At 45.6% G+C, this 19,587-nt stretch overlaps 1 long non-coding RNA gene across 1 annotated transcript; it reads left to right on the forward strand.

Annotated features, from left to right (window-relative positions):
* Nucleotides 1–1,070: 1,070 nt before the first annotated feature.
* On the forward strand, nt 1,071–18,496 carry LOC132208899 (uncharacterized). The gene is made up of 2 exons (XR_009445004.1): nt 1,071–1,238; nt 17,216–18,496. It is a non-coding gene; the product is annotated as an uncharacterized LOC132208899 (long non-coding RNA).
* The last annotated feature ends 1,091 nt before the right edge of the window (nt 18,497–19,587 follow it).

Genomic DNA, 19,587 nt, shown 5'->3' on the forward strand with positions numbered 1-19,587 from the left:
GGCACCGGTAGTAAACCAGAGAACACTACTCTGTTCGTCCTGCTCTGCAGCTTCCATCCTAACTCCCTGAAATCACTTTTTATACCCTCAAACCTATTTCTGGCTATATCATTTGTGCCAATATGTAACACGATTTCTGGCTGGTCGCCCTCCCCTTTTAGCACTTTATACACCCGATCGGAGACGTCCCGGACCCTGGCACCAGGGAGGCAACTTACCTTCCGGGAATCCCGATCTTGCCCACAAAATCTCCTGTCGATTCCCCTAACTATCGAGTCCCCTACCACGAGTACTTTTCTATTCTGCCCCCTTCCCTTCTTTGCCACAGTGTCAGGCTCAGTGCCAGAGAACTGACTACTATGGCTTTCCTCTGGTAGGTCATCCCCCCCAGCAGTATCCAAAACGGTATACTTATTGCTGAGGGGAATGCCCACAGGGGATCTCTGCACTGTCTGTCTGTCCCCTTTCCTCCCCCTAACTGTAACCCATCTATCCTCGCCCTGAGCCTTAGGAGTGACCAACTCCCGATAACTCCTCTCAATTACCCCCTCTGCCTCCCGAATGATCCGTAGTTCATCCAGCTCCAGCTCCATTTCCCTAACACGGTTTTCAAGGAGCTGTAGCTGGGTGCACTTCCCGCAGATGTAGCCAGTGGAGACGTGTGCCACATCTCCCAACTGCCACATTCTGCAGGAGGAACAAGCAACTGCCCTAGCGTCCATACCCCACTTATCTGAACACCCACTCAATACTAAAGTAGAAAGCTTACGTCAAATAATAATAACAAATTAATAACAAACTTATATTCAATAGAGAAAGTTTAGAATGAACCTTACCTTACTAACTAGGTTAGAGGAGGAGGGCGGGTGGGAGACTCTACAGTTGTAGAGTCTCGGGTTTAGCCGCCTTGCTGATATATATGGTCACTGCTTTCCTTCCCGGCTGCCCCTCTGGTCCTCGTCACTTCCTCCGCTGCTCCCGCTCCTTCTCTGAAAGAGGAAAAACACTGCTGCCCGCTACCGGTAAGTAATTTTAAAAATAAACTGCTTTACCTTAGCTGCAGTCTTCCGGGTCCGTCTTGCCTCCGCTGCTGCTCGCACTCAAAATGGCCGTTGGCGTCGAAGGGTGAGTATTTATACTCACTGCTTTCCTTCCCGGCTGCCCCTCTGGTCCTCGTCACTTCCTCCGCTGCTCCCGCTCCTTCTCTGAAAGAGGAAAAACACCGCTGCCCGCTACTGGTAAGTAATTTTAAAAATAAACTGCTTTACCTTAGCTGCGGTCTTCCGGGTCCGTCTTGCCTCCGCTGCTGCTCGCACTCAAAAAAGGTTTATTTCCTGAGAGGCTGGGCAGTGACTCAGTGGTGGAGAGTCACCCAACAGGGCCTGTGTCTCTGTCCCTCTCCATCTCCCCACTCAGTGTTTAACCTGTCCCCCCCACAGCTTGTTCTCTGTCACTCTGGCGATGCGGTTAAAAAAACACAAAGAAATGACCAATGTTCCCCTCTGCCCACTCCCATTCACCAGGCACAAACCTCTTGCCCACTCCACCTGGGATTGGTGCTGTTTCTACATGAAATATTAATGATGAACCTTTCAAAGTGTCCAGTCGCCTGTCTCTCTCCCTCCCCATCTCTGTCTCTGCCCCTATCCATGGATCGATCTCTGTTGACTTTCTCCTGCTCGAGAATCGATCAATGTCCCTCACTCTCTCCATTTCCTTCAAGTTTCAATAGCAATGCCCTCTTCTGCCTCACGTTTGCCATGTGTTCCCATCTCCCCGCTGTGTCTCGTGGACATTTGCAACATCATTGTCGCATTTTGGAGGTTGCAGGGGTGAGGGAATGTGGGGTGGTTCTGGGCTGCGGTAGGGTTGGGGAAAGAAGGGGTGACATACAACTCAGTGCACGCACTATCAGGCCATCAGCAGTCTCAGCCCAGGGCCCTGCAGACAGCCTCATGTCGACGTGAGGGTGACCTGCAGGCTGCATTGGTGCACAGTAAGATCCCACCGGCAGCTGTGTGCGGTACTGCTGAGGGATTCCCTCAACACCTTGTCGGAGCCTGGCCCACCCCCTCTACAGGCTGCAATGTGAAAACAGGCCTCTCCCCCACTGAACCCGCCTGCAAATATTACACTCCCCCATTTCAACTTTTGAGCAGAGTCGGACTGAACACGTGAGTTAGCCTCTCACCACCACCTCCCAAGATTCTGTACCTAGCCTCGCTAAACGTGTCCACCTCTACCTGTTTCAGCTGTATTCCTTTTCCCCCCAACACTCCCATCTTCACCCCAACCCCACCTCCACTCTCCGCGCTGTGTGTGGTTGCATAAACAGCAAAATGTGAAAATGGCCACACGTTGATGGAGAATCTTAACTCATCCTGAACACTGGCGTAGAGGGAGTGGGGGGTGGGTGTGATGTCAGTCCCTGCAGTTTCTGCCCCTTTGTAATACTGAGCCCCTCCCCGTTCCAGATCCTGCACTGACACCCCCACTCCCTCACCCACAGCCCTCCCAGAGATCAGAATAAGGTCCCAGTCAATGGGAACAATTCCCTCCATTCACCCCAAAACCTCACAGACAGGCCAAGAGGGGCCAAGAGGTGGCATTGGGACATGGGGTGGTGGGGGGAGGAGGAGGGATTGTAGTCTTCCTTTCCCAGATCCTGGCAACCCATCCTACCCACCTACCTCTCCATTAAAATGACAATAAGTCCCAGCGGAATTTCTCCCAGATATTCCAAGATGAAATGCAGGAGAGAAAACAGTTTGATGGATTGACAGGAGTATCCAGCTCACCCCTCCCTTCCAATCTCCTATGGCCTTCAGCTCGCCAATACACTTCATTCGGGTGGTGCCTGTGAGATGTTATTGGGATAACATCCCATTGATGTCTATACTTCTATAAATTAAAGTCTTTTATTTACCTACACATCGGTATGCAGGCACTACCCTGAAGCTTCCTGCCCAGCTAGGAATTCAGTGTAAAACTTTTGTAACTCCTTATCTTCCCACTCATCATTATGCAAACACTGTCTTCAGCTTCCTGACTGAATAAAACAAGAATCAAACTGTTTCAAATAAGGTTAAGTAAGGAACATTTGTAAAGGTGTGAGACCTCTGAAGCATGTAACTTCTGTCGCTGACAAAGGGGCCAGGGCACTGACTTTGTTCCAGCCAGAAACACTGGCAACTTGAAATCAGAATCTGTCCTGGACAACAACTCGAAATCGCCTCCTGCCATTAGCAGCTACTTCACTGGCAATCGATACTATATCCTGGTCTTTTATGTTGTTGATGTAATCATTGTTTGGTATCCTGTTTTTGTCTGTTGTAGTAATTGTTTCATGCATCATGTCATTGTAAAATGTGAAACTGTTTTATGTATCAGGGTAACAAAGTGTGAAGCTGGATGAACACAGCAGGCCAAGCAGCTCCCATTACATCTGTTTTATGTATCATGTCTTTGTAAAGTATAAAAAGCGGGGACTGTCCACTGCTCGGGGAGAATTACTTGTGAGACTCTGCGCTCTGTGCCGTGTTGAGTACAATAATTCTCCACAGCTTGTACTTGCTTGGTTATAAAAGGATTTGTGTTTTTCTAAACAGGTCAGTGTCTTGTTATTGCAGCAAGTCCATGAGGGTCTCCGAAAACGAACCTGACACCTGCATCTTCCATTGATTGCTTGCTGCCATGTGGCCCCATCTGAAACACAGATATGACTTCCAAAGCTTCACATATGGTTAGGATTCCTGATCTCCCCCAACTCTCCCCTCTCCCCGTCCCATATACAACACCCAGAAGGGGCTAAATTTTGAATAAACAAACAACTGCACAGCAAGATCCCAATGACTACTGATCCCCCACCACAGCCCTTGTATCTATTCCCCGCCTCCCATACATCCCCACCTCCCCACTCCCACAGCCCTCCGATCTCACTCCCATCCCCGCCTTTCTAAGCTTTTCCTCTCTGTCTCCATCTCCCTTTCCCCCCAACACTGTCTCTGAATTATACCTCTGTGACTGAAATGTTGTCACCCCTGCCATTTAGTAACCCTGACCTGTCACACTGCGGCATTGACTGTCTAAAACGGTGGGACGGTCTGGAGAGAGTGGTGGGAGTGGGGAAGGCCTAAACTGAGGAATGGCAATGGAGAGAGGGAAATGGGGAAGAGATAAAGTAAGAGAGAAAGAAAGAGCCAGAGTATGGTCAGAGAGAAAGTGAGGAAGATCCCAGTCTGAGGAAGGTGCGTGGAGAAGGAGATGGACAGAGTGAGACAGAGAGACAAAGAAAATGTAATATCAAAGGCTCTGTAAACAACATTTGGACACTGGGCATCTTGTTGCAATGTAGGCCACACTGCAGGTAATTTGACACACAGCAAGATCCCACAAGCAACAGTGTGACTGCAGATAGATTGTGGGTTTCACTGATGCTGGTTAAGGGCTCAATTCTGGCTCCAGGCTGACAGAGAGGGACCAATCCTGCTGCTTGCGAAATTCAAAATACTTCCTTCTCTCCCCTTCACCTCTGATATGTCACTCTCTCTTTTCCAGGCTCTCTCTCTTTCCCTTCTAAATCTCTAATCTTTCGATCTTTCTTCCTCTCTCACTTGTTCCCTCCCCACCTCCCCATTTCTGATTTTTTTTCTCTCTCTCTCCCAGATTAAATCCTGTGCATTGTAATCGTTATCATTTAAAAAGACTGTGACATTGATGTTGGAGGATATTCTGTTTGATAAGCCAGGGCACTGTTTCCCAGCATTCTGTGCCAGTAATGCTGCAGGTCATTGATACACATTGCGATCCTACAGGTCGCCCCTTCCTGCTCCAAAATGTGTTGAAATCACAATTTCCATTCAGGGAAGAGGCTATCAGTTTCTTTGGGACAAAAAACACCCCCTCCATCCCAGGATTTGAGTTGGTGGGTGGCACTTTCTAGAACAAAGTGATTGGAGTTGGGCAGTGAAGAGATATTGGAGACCCCAGTTCTCTCACCAACAATATGCCACCTCCCCCAGATCCTGTCTCCCTTTCCCAGCACAGATACAAAGACATATCTTGTCCCTTTATCCCTCACACCCTCCCACTCACACTTTTTGTCTACATCTGTTTTTTTTTGGTAAAAAAACTTTGTATTGCAAACTATTTCTAACTCCCCCTCTGTTTCTGTTTGAAAAAAAAAGTGAAAGGAAGCTGGAGAGGGTTCAGGAGAGGAGACAGAGTGAGAAAGACAGAGATGCCCTCGCAGTTACTCAGGGGATTGAAGTAAAATGGCCAAAAAATATTTTATTTATGTGATTATCAATTTTTTTTCATCCTGGCCTGCACATGTCACACATTACACTGAAGTGAGAATGAGTCTTTGAAGAGAGTTTCACATTTATGGTTTTAATTTCCTCCGTGGGGAGTCCTGTCTGTCAGACACTCACTGGGAGGAGAATTAACATGTTTGTGTCAAATCCCAAAGCCCTGGTTACTTTAACCCCAGACTTCAAACCTGTTCTTAAAAGTTACCTGGAGGCTCCTAAAAGAAAACCAGGGTACACCAGAGGAATTCAAATCTTGAGGTAATAATCAAATACAACTGACATGGGCCCCGCAGTCTGCAGCCTTTTGAACAGGCCTCAGGCCAATGCCTGAACCCCACCCCTCCTCGCTCTGAAGGAAACTTGTGTCCAAGGGAAGGATTTCTTATCCCCTTGTAGTTTCAAAATAAATAGACAGAGAAAGGGAGGAAAGTTATTGGAACTGGAAAGGAAGGACATTGTTAAAGAAATCGCCCAGCAAGAGGCTAGGGTTTGATGTCTCCCCTTCACACAAGCCATCCCTCATCAATGCCAGGCTCTGATTGAATTGGGGAAAACTTTGGGAAATTTCAATCCCAGACCCATCAGGCAAGGTTAAAAGGAGGAGATTATCGAGACAGTCGCATTGCTGCAGGACAATGAGGCACAGCAAGATCCCACTGCCAGCAATGTGTCAGGAACAAGATAAACCCAATGTTGGTTAAATGGTAAATATTTTCTGTATTCCCCAGGCACTATCGTGACAGATACTTAAGAATCTCAAATGCCTCTCACTCCGTCCCTCTCCATTTTCTTCTGCCTCTCTCCATGTTGCAAGTCTGTCTCTCAATCCCAATGTCGACTTCACATTCTCACATTATTACTCTGACTTCAGAACATGTCTTTTGTGAGATTTCACATTTACAATTTTGATTTCCTCCTTGGGGAGTCCTGACACATGTTTGTGCCAAATCCCATGGCCCCGATTACTTTAACCCCAAGCTTCAAACCCTGGGGTGCAGCCTGTCCAATAAGTCTCAGGATGATATCCCCCTTCGGAGAAAGCCGTTGTTCTATGCGTAGTGGGCCCCAAAAACCTCCCCTTTGGTTCTTCAAAAAATAACTGATCCCTTTGGAGAAAAAAAAGAGACAGCATTAGTTGAAAGGCAAAGCAGAGACAGTGCAGCAAGATCCTGGGATTTCCTCTCTGTCACATGGACAATCTCTTGGCAACATCTGAACACAAACATATCGGGTGGTGCGTTTAGTTTCCATGCCAGTCCCTTCGTAAAGCTTTGAAATGATGGGTGAGCTGATTAAAACAGTCACAGCCTGTAACAATGGCACTGGGACAATTAATACACAGCAAGATCCCACATGCAGCAGTGTCCCAGCAGCCAGATAATCTGATTTTTTTCCCCATCTGTGATGCTGGCTCAGTTTAATTATTTCCTGTGACCCCAGAATCTGACATTACAGTTAATTCACAATCTCAAATACTCTCTCTGGCTCTCCTGTTTGTCCTGCTCTCTCAGTTCTTCAAATCTTTCTCTCACTGTCACATCTAATCACACTGCCCTCCTCCATAACCCATATAAACTTCAGGGTCAGAAAGAGAGAGGACTCATATGGGCCCCTCATGGTATGCAGTGGGAACAGGCATCAGGCCAATATTGTCCCCCTCTGGAAGTTTTTTTTTCAAAGCTTTCCTGGCCCCAGACATTTTGGATCTTCACATTGTCACTTTCCAAACCAGAAATTTCAGGGGATAAAACAGAAAAGATTACTTGAAAGGGGGAGCTACAGCATTTTGCAGCAAAATTACACAACAAGAGGTCAGTCTTATGTGCACTACACCACCTCCACAGCATTACAAAACATCATAGCAACATCAAACTACCAAATAAATCATAAGCTGGCAATATAACAGAGGTTTAAAATAATAATAAACACACATACTCACACACCATCTCAATCAAACAGGGAGAGCTGCTCACTACGCATTATGTCAGGATAAATCTGACACATTTCTCAGTGAGTGGTTTGCAGACTCCACCTCTGACACATTGCAATGTCCCTCAGTCTGCTCATTAAGGAGGCCTCTGTGTGATAGAGATGGTAATTCCCAGGATTGGAGTCTTTTGTTGGATTTTCCTGGCCATTGAAATGTTAATTCTCTCGCAGCAAAGATTTACCATTCCTTGTTCTTTGAAACCTTTTTAAAGCCATGTTATCTCTGTCAGTGCAGCTTGAAAATATTTAACATTGGTCTCATAATAGCACCTAAGAGCCGGACTGCAGATGCCCCAAGAGACAGGAATAGAAAGATAATGGGGATATTTGCTGAGGATCTGTCGGGATTTTCCTGCTGTCAGTGTGGCTCCCAGAATCAAACTCCTGAGATGCTGCTTGGCCTGCTGAGCTCATCCAGCTTCACACTTTGTTATCTCTTTCTCACTCTCTCTCTCTCTCTCTTCTGCCCCTGTCTCTACCTGGTCTGCACAACATACAGCCATTTCAAACTTGACATTCAAAACTTTGTTTCTTCTCCTCCTCCTGAAAATGTCAGTAGAGTTTGAGAATTTAAAGCATTGATCATATCACTGCCCCTCAAACACCCACATTTCCCCATCTCCGCTCCCACTTTGCTCCCAGCACAGGACTGTGGAGAACATGGGAGCACTTTATACAGGTTTTATCAGGGGCTGTAATCAGTGAGGCTCTGAGCTCAAGGGGTCAGCGTGTGTGTGTGTGTGTGTGTATGTGTGTGTGTGTGTGTGTGTGTGTGTGTGTATGTGTGTGTGAGCATGCAAGTATGTGCATGTACGTGTGAGTGTGTGTTTGTGTGAGTGTGCACGTATGTGCATGTACCTGTGTGCATGTGCATGTGTGTGTTTGTGTGCATGTGTGAGCGCGCATGTGGGTGCGTGTGTGTGTGCATGTGTTTGAGAGCGCACGCATTTGTGTATGAGCACATGTGTGTGTGTGTGTAAGTGTGTGTGTGAGCATGCACATTTGTGTGTGTGTGAGCGCACATATGTGTGTGAGTGCGCGTGCATGTGTGTGTGTGTGAGTGCATGTATGTGTGTGTGTGTATGTGAGTATGTGCATGTGCATGTGTGTGAGTGTTTGCATGTGTGAGCATGTGCGTTTGTGTCAGCGTGTGTATGTGTGAGTGTGTGTGTGTGTGTGTGTGTGAGTGTGTGTGTGTGAGCGTGTGTGTGTGTGTGAGCATGTGTGTGTGTGTGTGTGTGTGTGTGTGTGTGTGTGTGTGAGTGTGTGCATGTGCATGTGCGTATCTGCATGTCATACAGTCCGACAGCACAACAACAGATTCTTCGGTCCAACTAGTGCATGCCGAACATAATCCCAAACTAAACTAGTCTGACCTGCCTGCTCCTGGCCCAAATGTATTTTAAGTGATGTAATTGTACTCACACACACCTCTTACTCAGGATATTTATTCCACACACTTACCACCCTCTGTGTAAATACTTTGCCCCTTATGCCTTCTCTGAATCTTTCTCCTTTCACCTTTAAAATTGTGTACCCTAGTCTTGAAATGTCCCATCCTAGGGAAATGACAGCTACCATTACCTCTATCTATACCCCTCATTATTTTATAAACTCCTTATCAGGTCACCTTTAAACCTCCTACGCTTCAGTGAAAAATATTCCAATATATCCGGCCTTTCTTTGTATCTCAAATCGACCATAATCAGCAACATCCAGGTAAAGAGCATGTGCATGTGCATGTGTGTCTCCGTGTGTATGCGCACGCGTGTGTCTGCGCGTGTGTGTCTGTGTGTGTCTCTGTGTACCTGCGCGCGTGTGTGTCTCTGTGCATCTGTGTGTCTGCACGCACGTGTCTCCGTGTGTTTGCGCATGTGAGAGAGAGAGAGAGACCCAAAGAGAGGCTCTGTGTGTGTGCGTGCATCAGAAAGAAAGACCATGCATGTGAGTGTGTCCATTGGACTGCAAAGTTTGTGTCAATGATTCCATCCTGTAATTTCATTATGTGGCTGTCTATAAATCATGTGTTTCTTCCCCTGCCCCAGTAAAGGGTCTCAAACATACTCAGTCCCTTACTCTCAATCACACACTCTCTCGTGTGTGCAGACGCTCTCACATACAGTCTTGTACATACACACACTCACATTTATTCACAGGGACAAAAAGAAAGAGAGAGACACACACAGAAAGACACAGAGATGGAGAGAGAGAGAATGATTACACTTGTAAGTGTATCAGCAATTCGACAATTTATACAGTGAGGTTGGGAGAGACACAGATTTTCACAGGTTTTGAGGGAGACAGAGAGAGAGGATGACACAGATAGGTGCAATGACAGAGAGAATCACAAATAGACACAGTGACAGGGCAGAGAGAATAACTGATAGACGCATGGAGAGAGGGAGAGAGAGAGAGAAAGAAAGACAGAAAGAGAAAGAGAGAGAGGGGAGAGAACCATCGACAGACACAGACTCAGAAAGAGCGAGAGAAACAGATAGAGACAGGGTCAGAGAGATAGATAGATAGGCACCATGGCTCAGTGGCTAGCACTGCTGCCTCACAGCAGCAGGGACCCAAGTTGTCTCCCATCCTTGAGTGACTGTGTGAAGTTTGCACATGGTCTCCAAGTCTGTGTGACTTTCCTCCGGGTGCTCAGTTTTCCTTCCACGGTCCAAAGGTGTACAGGCTAAGTGGATTGACCATGCTAACTTGTTCAGCAATGTGTATAACAAGTGGGTTATGGGGTTGTGGTGGGAGGCTCTGAAGGATAGTATAGCCTTATTGGGCCGAATGGCCTGTTTCCACACTGTAGGGAATCCATGAATGAAAGAAACAGATATTCACAGGGACATAGAGAGATTGCTGATATATATAGGGACACAAACAGAACCACAGATAGACACATGGAGCAGAGAGAGATTATCACACTTATGAACTGATCACAGAGACATCGCAGCTACATTCAGCAACATGGAGTGAGATTCACAGAAACAGAGACAGACAAACAGATTCACAAAGAAATGGCATGAGACAGATAGAGAAAGAGACAAAGCTAAGATGAAAACGATGACACTGTTATCACAAGGAGAAATGGAGAATGAGACAGACACTCTCTCCCCTTTACTATGAGTACAGTGGCACAGAGTTGTACATCATCTAAAGGTCCCTGCAGGGATCACTCAGGATTATTCAGCAAAAATGATCTTCCACAACAGCACCCACTATTCCAGGATTGACTGCTTTCATCCTTTTGGGAACATCCCCATCCCCATTCTCTGCTCCCAGACACAGTGCACACTGACTCCGAACGATATTCCCATTGCAATGCTGTCAGTGGGTCTGAATCCATGAAGTGCCACCCTCACAACACTGTGGGTGAGCTACATCTCATGGACTGTGAAGCATTCACACCCTGACTGATTGTCACTCATATCCCATGAAGGAAGTAGAAGAACATTGGAAGCTGGAGAAGGACAATAGACAATAGACAATTGACAACAGGTGCTGGAGTAGGCCATTCGGCCCTTCAAGCCAGCACCACCATTCATTATGATCATGGCTGAGCATCCACAATCAGTATCCTGTTCCTGCCTTCTCCCCATAACCTTTGATTCCACTATCTTTAAGAGCTCTGTGCATCTCTTTCTTGAAAGTATCCAGAGAGTTGGCCTCCACTGCCTTCTGGGGCAGACCATTCCATATATCCACCACTCTCTGGGTGAAGAAGTTTCTCCTCAACTCTGTTCTAAATGGCCGACCCCTTATTTAGACACAAAGACAAGGAGACACAGATGCCGAAACCTTACCAATGACTCACTGCTACGCCATCTGAGTGCATCTCCCCCACAGTCTCACTGTGCCCAGTTCCCACTTTTCAGGAATGCTGGGGAATAGTCAGAATAGCAAGTGCAGCCTCATTCCAGTGAAAGAGCTCATTTACTGCAATCCTGGATAATCGTAGGGGAACTCTCAGCACCCAGTCTCCAGCAGATCCTTCAACACAATCACAACATTATAATCACAGGGACAGAGACAGTCACAGAAACACACAGGTACATAAGAGGCAAACCATGAAATCCGAAAGGACAGAGAAATAGGCCTCATCGTATTATCAATGCCACTAACACACAAACTCAGCCCAAGTCCAGGGGCACCCAGGTTCAAATCCAGCTACGACTGAGGGTGGAATTTAAGTTCAATAAAGAATTCAGAGCTGAGAATGCAACAATGATGTTGAACCCATTGTCACTGTTTGGGAAAAAGAAAACACTTGATTCAGTAATGCTCGTTGTCTGGTTTGGCCTGTCATGGAGTCCAGGCCCACAGCTCTCTGCACAGTCAGTGATGGGCAAGAAATGCAGGCCTGGCCAGAAATGTTTCCATCCCAGATGTGATTAAAATAAATAAACACCGGGGCAGAGAGAATCAGAGACACGGTAGTGAGAGAGACAAGAGAAATATATACATGGGGATAGAAAGAGAGAAACACAGTACAGGCCATGTCAGAAACTGAGGATCACAAATGCACACAAGGACAGAGAGAGACACAGCTCTACTTAGGAAGAGAGAGAGAGAGCTAGAGATGGACATGCACACATAGAAAGGCACACAGAGATCAACACAGGGATGAGAGAGACCTAGAGGTAGACACAGGCAGAGAGAAAGAGACACAAATAGATCAACACAGGGATGACAGAGATAGTCATAGATAGACACCATGACACACAGCGAGAGAGAGAGAGAGGGAGAGAGAGGGAGAGAGAGACTGGCACAGTGAGAGAGACTCACATTTAGACACGGGGGAGACAGAGTGTGACAGATAGACACGGGGCTGAGAAATTATTACGGATATGAAATGAGACACAGCTACATTCTGGGCCACAGAGAGAGATTTACAGGAATACACAGGGACAGAGAGTTACGGAGAGATTCACAAAGAACACGGAGTGACAGAGAGAGAGAGCACAAGAAACAAATAGGGGCTCACAAACGTAAGATGAAGACAATGACAGCTCTACTCAGGGGAAGATGGAGAATAAGAGAGAGAGTATGTAAAACCTTAATTACTCTAGCCCTTTACCATCAGTTCAGACGGACAGACCTATGCATCATTTGCAACAGCCTCTGCAAGTATCATTCAGGGTTATTCAGCACCTCCTTCCAAAAATGACCTCCCCAAACAGCAACCACTATCCCCAAATGGACAACAGCAATCCATGCCTGGAACATCCCCATGTCCAATCTCTGCTTCCAGGCACAGAGCGCAATGAACTCAAATGATATCCCCATTCTGACCCTGTCACTGGGCTCGAATCCCATCTTCACAACACTGTGTGTGAGCTACACCGCATGGATTGCAGAGGGATCACTCACCGACCGATAGACACTCATATCCTATGAAGAAACTGGAAGAAGGAGAGAAATAGAAGCATGCAGGAACAAAGGGAGGCTCAAAGATACACCCAGAGACAGAGCAGGGAAATTAGCACAGATTTGGTCTGAAGTTGCTCTGTGGGATCTGAGGGATACTCGATGGGCCAGCTGTAATTCCCCTTCACTACCTGCCCTCACAAAGGTGATGGTGATTGGTTTCGCTGACCCAAAGCAATCCATCTGGTTTAGGGAAGGCCAGAGTGTGATTTAGGAGGGAGTTCCTGGGTGAGACACAGTGCCAGGGAAGGAGCAACCATCTTGATCACAGCCAGGACATTGTGCCTCTTGCAGGGACACATGCAGGTGGGTGGCAGATGAACTCCAAGTGCTTCTGTCACCCTGGTCATTCTCAGTGGTGAGGGGTCATATAGTTGCTGTGAACGAGTGTTGGAATGTTGCTTCCATTGTTGTTGCTGTGGGACACATGCCTGACCCTCTGCATTGAAGGAGAGAGAGAGAGGATGAATATACTTGTAAATGTCACATCAGTTAGAGAGTTTATGTAGTGAAGGAGGGAGAGATAGTTGTAGATGTTTGGGGGGGGGGGGTGTGGTGAGAGAGAGAGATAGGGACAGAAAGAGAGAAACACACACACACACACACACACACACACACACACACATACGCAAAACGATTGAGTGAGAGACAGAGAGATATTGATAGACACAGTGACAGAGAGAGATCATCACACATGAACTGAGACAGAGACAGATTCACAGCTGCATTCAGGGATATGGAGAGAAATGTACAGGAACACACAGGGACAGAGAGAGACCAAAAAGATTCACAGAGAACACAGAGGGACAGAGAAAGAGAGCACAAGGTAGAAAGCAAGAGTCACAAATGTAAGATGAAGAGAATGACAGATTTACACAGGGACAAATGGAGAATGAGAGCAATACCCTTCACCATCAATTCAGAGGGACAGAGCTGTGCTTCATTTCCAAGGACCTACAGAGATCACTTTGGATTATTCAGCATCCCCTTCCAGAAATGGTCCTCCAAAACAGCACCCACTATTCCTGAGTGGACAAGAGCAGTCCATGCCTGGAACATGACCATCTCCAATCTCTGCTCCCAGACACAGTGCACACTGGCCCGAATAATATTCCCATTCTGACACTGTCACTTGTCTGAGTCCAGGAAGTGCCACCCTCTAAATGCTGTGGGTGAGCTACACTGCATGGGCTGCAAAGGGTTCAATCACTGGCTTATGGCCACTCACATCCCATGAAGGAACTGGAAGAATATTAGACACTGGAAGAGGGGGAGAGAGACATAGAGAGGGAGAGACAAATACACAAAGTCAAGGGGAGGTTCAAAGATACACACAGAGACGGAGAGCGCGAGCGAGGGAGCGAAGGACAGAATGGGTCTGAAGTTGCTCCATGGGATCTAAGAGACACTCGATGAGCCAGCTATCATTTCCCTTTCCCACCTGCCCTCGAGAAGGTGATGACACTCTGCTTTGCTGAGCCAGTGCAGTCCATCTATTTGAGGGAATGCCACAGTGTGATTTAGGAGGTAGTTCCTGGAAGGGTCACAGTGCCAGGAAAGGAGCGATCCATCTTGCTCACAGGTAGCATGTTGTGCCTCTTGCGGGGCACATTTAGTTGTGAGGTGGGTCCGATCTCTGCGCTCCTGTTGCCCTGGTCATTCTCGGGGTGTGTAGGGCGGGCAGGGCAGGGTCACATTGTTGCTGGGAATGAGTTTTGTAGAGTGGCTTCCATTGTTGTTGCTGTGGGACACATGTCTGACCCTCTGCTCTGAAGGAAGAGAGAGAGAAAGAGAGGATGATTACACTTGTAAATGTCACATCAATGAGGCCGTTTATGTAGTGACGGAGGGAGAGACACACACAGATAGTCACAGGGTGAGAGGAAGACTCAGACCCAGGGATAGAGATAGAGATACACACATAGCAAATGGGAGAAACACAGAGAGAGAGAGAGGCAGATAGTCAGACAGACAGACACATGCAGAATCACAAGTAGACAAAGAGAGACAGAGACACACATAGGCACAGGGACAGAGACAGACAGTCACAGATTAACATCAGGACCAACACAGACACAGGGCCGGGAGTGTGGGGGGAGATATCGTCACATGGAGACAGGCAAAGAGTGACAGATAAACACAGGTACAGAAACAGAGAGAGATAGAGTCTCAGATGGACACAACAATCAAGATAGAGACAGATACACATAGAGACAGAGAGAGAAAGAGACAGACACTGTCTGTGTGGAGTTGGCATGTTCTCCCTGTGGCTGCGTGGGTTTCCTCCGGGTGCTCTTGTTTCCTCCCATGTGCTGGCTGGGTGGATGGGACAAGATAAGTTGCCCATAGTGTTCAGGGATGTGTAGATTAGGTGGGTTGCAGGGAGATGTGTCTGGGTGAGGTGCTCTGAGGGTCGGAGTGGCGTTCTTGGGCCGAAGGCCCTGTTTCCATACTGTAGGAATACTCTGAATTCTATGAAAACAGTGCTGAGTGATCTCTGATGGGAATATTGGAAACAATGCACGGCTCTGTCCCTCTGAACAGATGGTGGAGGGGTGGAGTTATAAAGGTGTTACACACAGTGTTAGTCTTATTCTCCATTTCTCCCTGTCGAAGGCTGTCATTGTGTTCATCCTACATTTGTGACACTGTCTCTATCTCTTGTTCTTGCGCTGTCCTTCTGTATTCTCTGTGCACCCGCCCGTGCTCTCTGTCGCCGTGTGTTCCTGTGTATGCGTCTCCATAATCCCTAAATGCAGTTGTGAATCTTTCTCGATCTCACTTTACATATGTGATGATCTCTCTCTCTGTCCTTGTCTATCTGTGACTCTGTGACAGAGAAAGAGAGAGATGCAGATCGTCACAGGGACAGACAGACAAAGAGAGACAGATAGACACAGTGACAGAGACAGAGTCACAGATAGACAAGAATAGAGAGAGATCATCACACATTTCAAGTGAGATCGAGAAAGATTCACAATTGCATTTCGGGATTATGGAGAGGCATGTGACTGAACATTACTTTCTGCAGATTAAAATATTCTGTGAATCAGTAATCTCACAGAATTACAGTCAAAGGAGATTGTGAACTTGGCAGATTCATATTGAAACAACCGCCTGAATAAAAACAGCTCATGACAAAGGCACTGAATCCTCACTGACAAGCAACACAGGTATTAAAAGCTTTACAGGTAGAGATCAGAATTGTACAGAAAATCTTACCAGAACATGCTGATGACGATGTGTGCTAGAAATTTTTCTCAGTGAAATAACTTCGTGATCTGCCACTTATTTGCTCAGAAATGATTCTGTGCATCATCTATGAAAAGCAGGTGTATAGTTTACTGGCCACCTGATTGACAGACAAAGGAAAGCTGATCGGGTAAATTACACTGTTAGTGACAGTCCATCGCACACAACAACAAGAGTTTCTTACACTGAGAACAGAACGGATTCTAGTTAAACAGACGTACATACCAAAATGAAAATCTGCTGCTTTGACAAGCATGCTGCCTGTTTGAACAACATAAACATGTTGCCAATGTAGTGAGACATTTGAACTGCCCAATACAACTGTCATGTCTTTCTCAATTCAATAATCACTGTTTCTATGTATTTTTCAAGCTATTATGAGTTGTGTATGTATAATTAGCTCCTGGGACAATCTAGATATTCTGTTGAATAAACACATTTACAACCTGGATATTGCTTAGTCTAATTTTCTAAGTAAAATATAACCTTTTTCAGTCAATCACAGTAACTATCTTTTAAATGGTAGATTCATAATCACAATAAATTTCTAATTATTCTGAGCGAGGAACACCTTGCAAAGGAAATTATTTTTCATGTCCGCACTGACATTGTGTATTTAACAGTTTCCAGTGCCATCATCCAACTCTGTGTACAAGTATCCCTTAGGTCCATAAAGCTGAAACTAAAGCTCTTTTTCTGATATCCTTTCATTACTTTGTTGTTGAGTTACGCTTAATAGCATAAAATATTACAGGCATCAATTAAGATTGAATTGTCAATGCAAAAACTGGTACAAATAATCGCATATTATTCAGCTCATTAATTGTAGTTAGTTTCTAATGTTTTTTTTCACTGTATGATCACATTAATTTCACTGATGTAATTACATTACACTTTTTAGCTCTATACATATGTAAAATGAATGTCAAGTAATTCATAAGTGATACCAAAAACTGTTCACGTTTTGTTCTTTTTTAGTCCAACAATTACAGAATATGTTTTCCAAAAATAAGTAAATTCTGTCCCAAAGAACATTCTCCAATAATTTCCCAACTACTGACCTAAGGTTCACATTTCTGTAAATTTGCTGAAATGGGAAAATCCTGGATGGATTGATTAATGAGTGAATTTGATTGAATTTGGGTAAAGGGATATTTCAGCACATTAATTAATGTTTAATGTTTCAGGTCATGTTGCTCTTCCTCAGGACTGATTCCCATTTTTTGTTTCAGATCCAATGACTTCATTCCACAGGGACAAAGCTTCCAATTTGTACCAGGTTAACTCTGGCCTACTCTTTTCTTTAGAAAAGAGTTTGATGCTATTCAGTCTTTACTGGCAATTACAACCTGCATTGTGTAAGATTTGTGAATGACCCTTTATTTTCCCAATCCTTGTGAGTGATGCCAGCAGCAGAAATATTTCCTAATCTGCAAGTGATTTTGGTTGGGAAATCTCTATTTACAAATTCACTCTTATCCTCAAATAGACTGTGTAAACCATAAAAGGTCTGAGCACAAACCCACAAAAACACGAAGGCAGCATGACAGCCTGAGCTGAATGAACCTGGTGATGTGTGAGCTGTCATGAGGAAAACATGACCATGAGCACAACTGGTTAGAATCACATCCCTACAGTGCAGAAAGAGGTCATTCGGCCCATCACTATACTGACCCTCTACTCCCATAACTCAGCATTTACCAGGGTTAACCCAACCACTTAACCTGCACACTAGGGGGCAACCTAGCATGGCTTGTCCACCTAACCTGCACATTTTTGGACTCTGAAAGGATCACAGCTTAGCTATAATGACGCAAATTTTTGAATGAAGAATAAAAAAAACTCAATGTTGAAACAATTTCACAGTTTTTGTTTTAAAAATAAAATCTAGGGAAAGCTGCGCCACAAAGATTTCAGATTTTCTCTGGAGGAAGAGAATTCAAAACTCGTGCCACTGACGCGGGGGCACAGTGAGGTCACAGAGGGCTGGCACCCATCAGAAATGTAAAAGGTATTGAGCAAGGTAGGGGTGAGAGAGGGGCAAAAAGGCAGTCTGTCACGGGGGAAGGCAGGAGAGATTAAATTGCAGAAATGTTATTAGTTTTTCATGGCCACAAAGATTGGAGTTAGGCCTCAAAAAAAAACAACAAAAGATGTGCCTGTGCTGGGTGTGTAGAAGACACAGAAACAAATTGAAACGAGAAATGCAAACAAATAGGGGCAGAGTTCACAGCCTGAAATTGCTCTTCTCAATGGTGAATCCAGAAAGCTGCAAACCTGTGTGTTTCAATCTCAACCAACACAAACATGATGGGCCAAATAATACTGGCCAGCCAGCGACACCCACATCTCACAAATAAATTTTTAAAAATGGTCTTGGTCTGTGCTGGAATGTTCTGATACTTTTGTTTTGAAATTTGGAGTTTGTTTCTGACGATGTTTATAACCTCTCAAATTGGGCTAAAGTTTAACATTCTAGGGAAATGTAAAATAAATCAGCTTTGTTTCAAACACATCACTGTAGCTTGTTGTATTTGTCCTGAGGGTTGAACAGCACCCGGAGCTCAGAAAGGACAATCTCAGGGTTGGGGGGGAGGTGGGTGGCGAGTGGGGGCATTCGAATGGCAGCGACAGAACTTCAGCCAGGACACATCCTTCAGGGTCTCACTGAGGGGGTCAGATGGCACTTTACTCTTTCACGTCTCTATTCACTGACAGCCAAGCCACGGTATGGGTTAATCCTGCTGTGTCTAAGAAATGTGTCCCAGCTACTGTCTTCCATGGCTCACAGCTCCCAGTCACGGAACAGAATTTCATTCCAACTGGGTTTAGAGTCAGAGGAAGAACAACGGTGAATGCTGGAAATGTGCTTCAAATCAGAGGTTAGCGTAAATCAATGACCTGTTCCTGACTGGAAGTGAATCTGCAGGTTTGTAATTCTGCTGCACTGGTAAAGATAAAACAGTATTTGGTAAATGTATAACATGGAGATCAAAAGTACATGAGCAATGGGAGCAGGGGTATGAGCAGCCTGTCACTGCCTCTGTTGTAACCACACAGAATGCGCCAGGGTGACGTGAGAGAAGGGCCTGGGTTAGAAATTATACTTCACCGACAGTGAGTATACAGGAAGGGTTCAAAAATGTTAATTTTCATTTTCAATAACCATGTGCAACATTTATTGGTCAGGAAGGGGTGTAACAGGAGTTTATGCTGGCTGCAGGAAGGCTTTTCTTTCTGAAGAAGACTTTTTGAGGAAAATTTCTGAATGGCAAATCAAGCCAATCATCGCTTCAAAATCTGAAAGGATTTCTCAATTTATCAGGGCCTGCGTATCAGCTGTGGAATGTGGAAAACGAAATAACTGAGAAAGCACTAGGACAGATGCAACATGAATGGGAGACAGTAAACTGATGATGAAAAGAGCTTTATGCAGTCACTGTGCCTGAATGACAGTGCTGCAGTCGGTGAACTCAGATGTGTTCTGTGTGTAGACAAGGTGTAAAGTGATTGCTCAACGTGGAGAAAGACAAGGACATGGTCACCTTGGAGAAACATTGGAATTGTGGGAAATGTGGGAAGGGACTTAATTACCCATCTCAAT

The sequence above is a fragment of the Stegostoma tigrinum genome, unplaced genomic scaffold, assembly GCF_030684315.1.
Source record: "Stegostoma tigrinum isolate sSteTig4 unplaced genomic scaffold, sSteTig4.hap1 scaffold_57, whole genome shotgun sequence".
In the NCBI taxonomy this organism is placed as follows: Eukaryota; Metazoa; Chordata; class Chondrichthyes; order Orectolobiformes; family Stegostomatidae; genus Stegostoma; species Stegostoma tigrinum.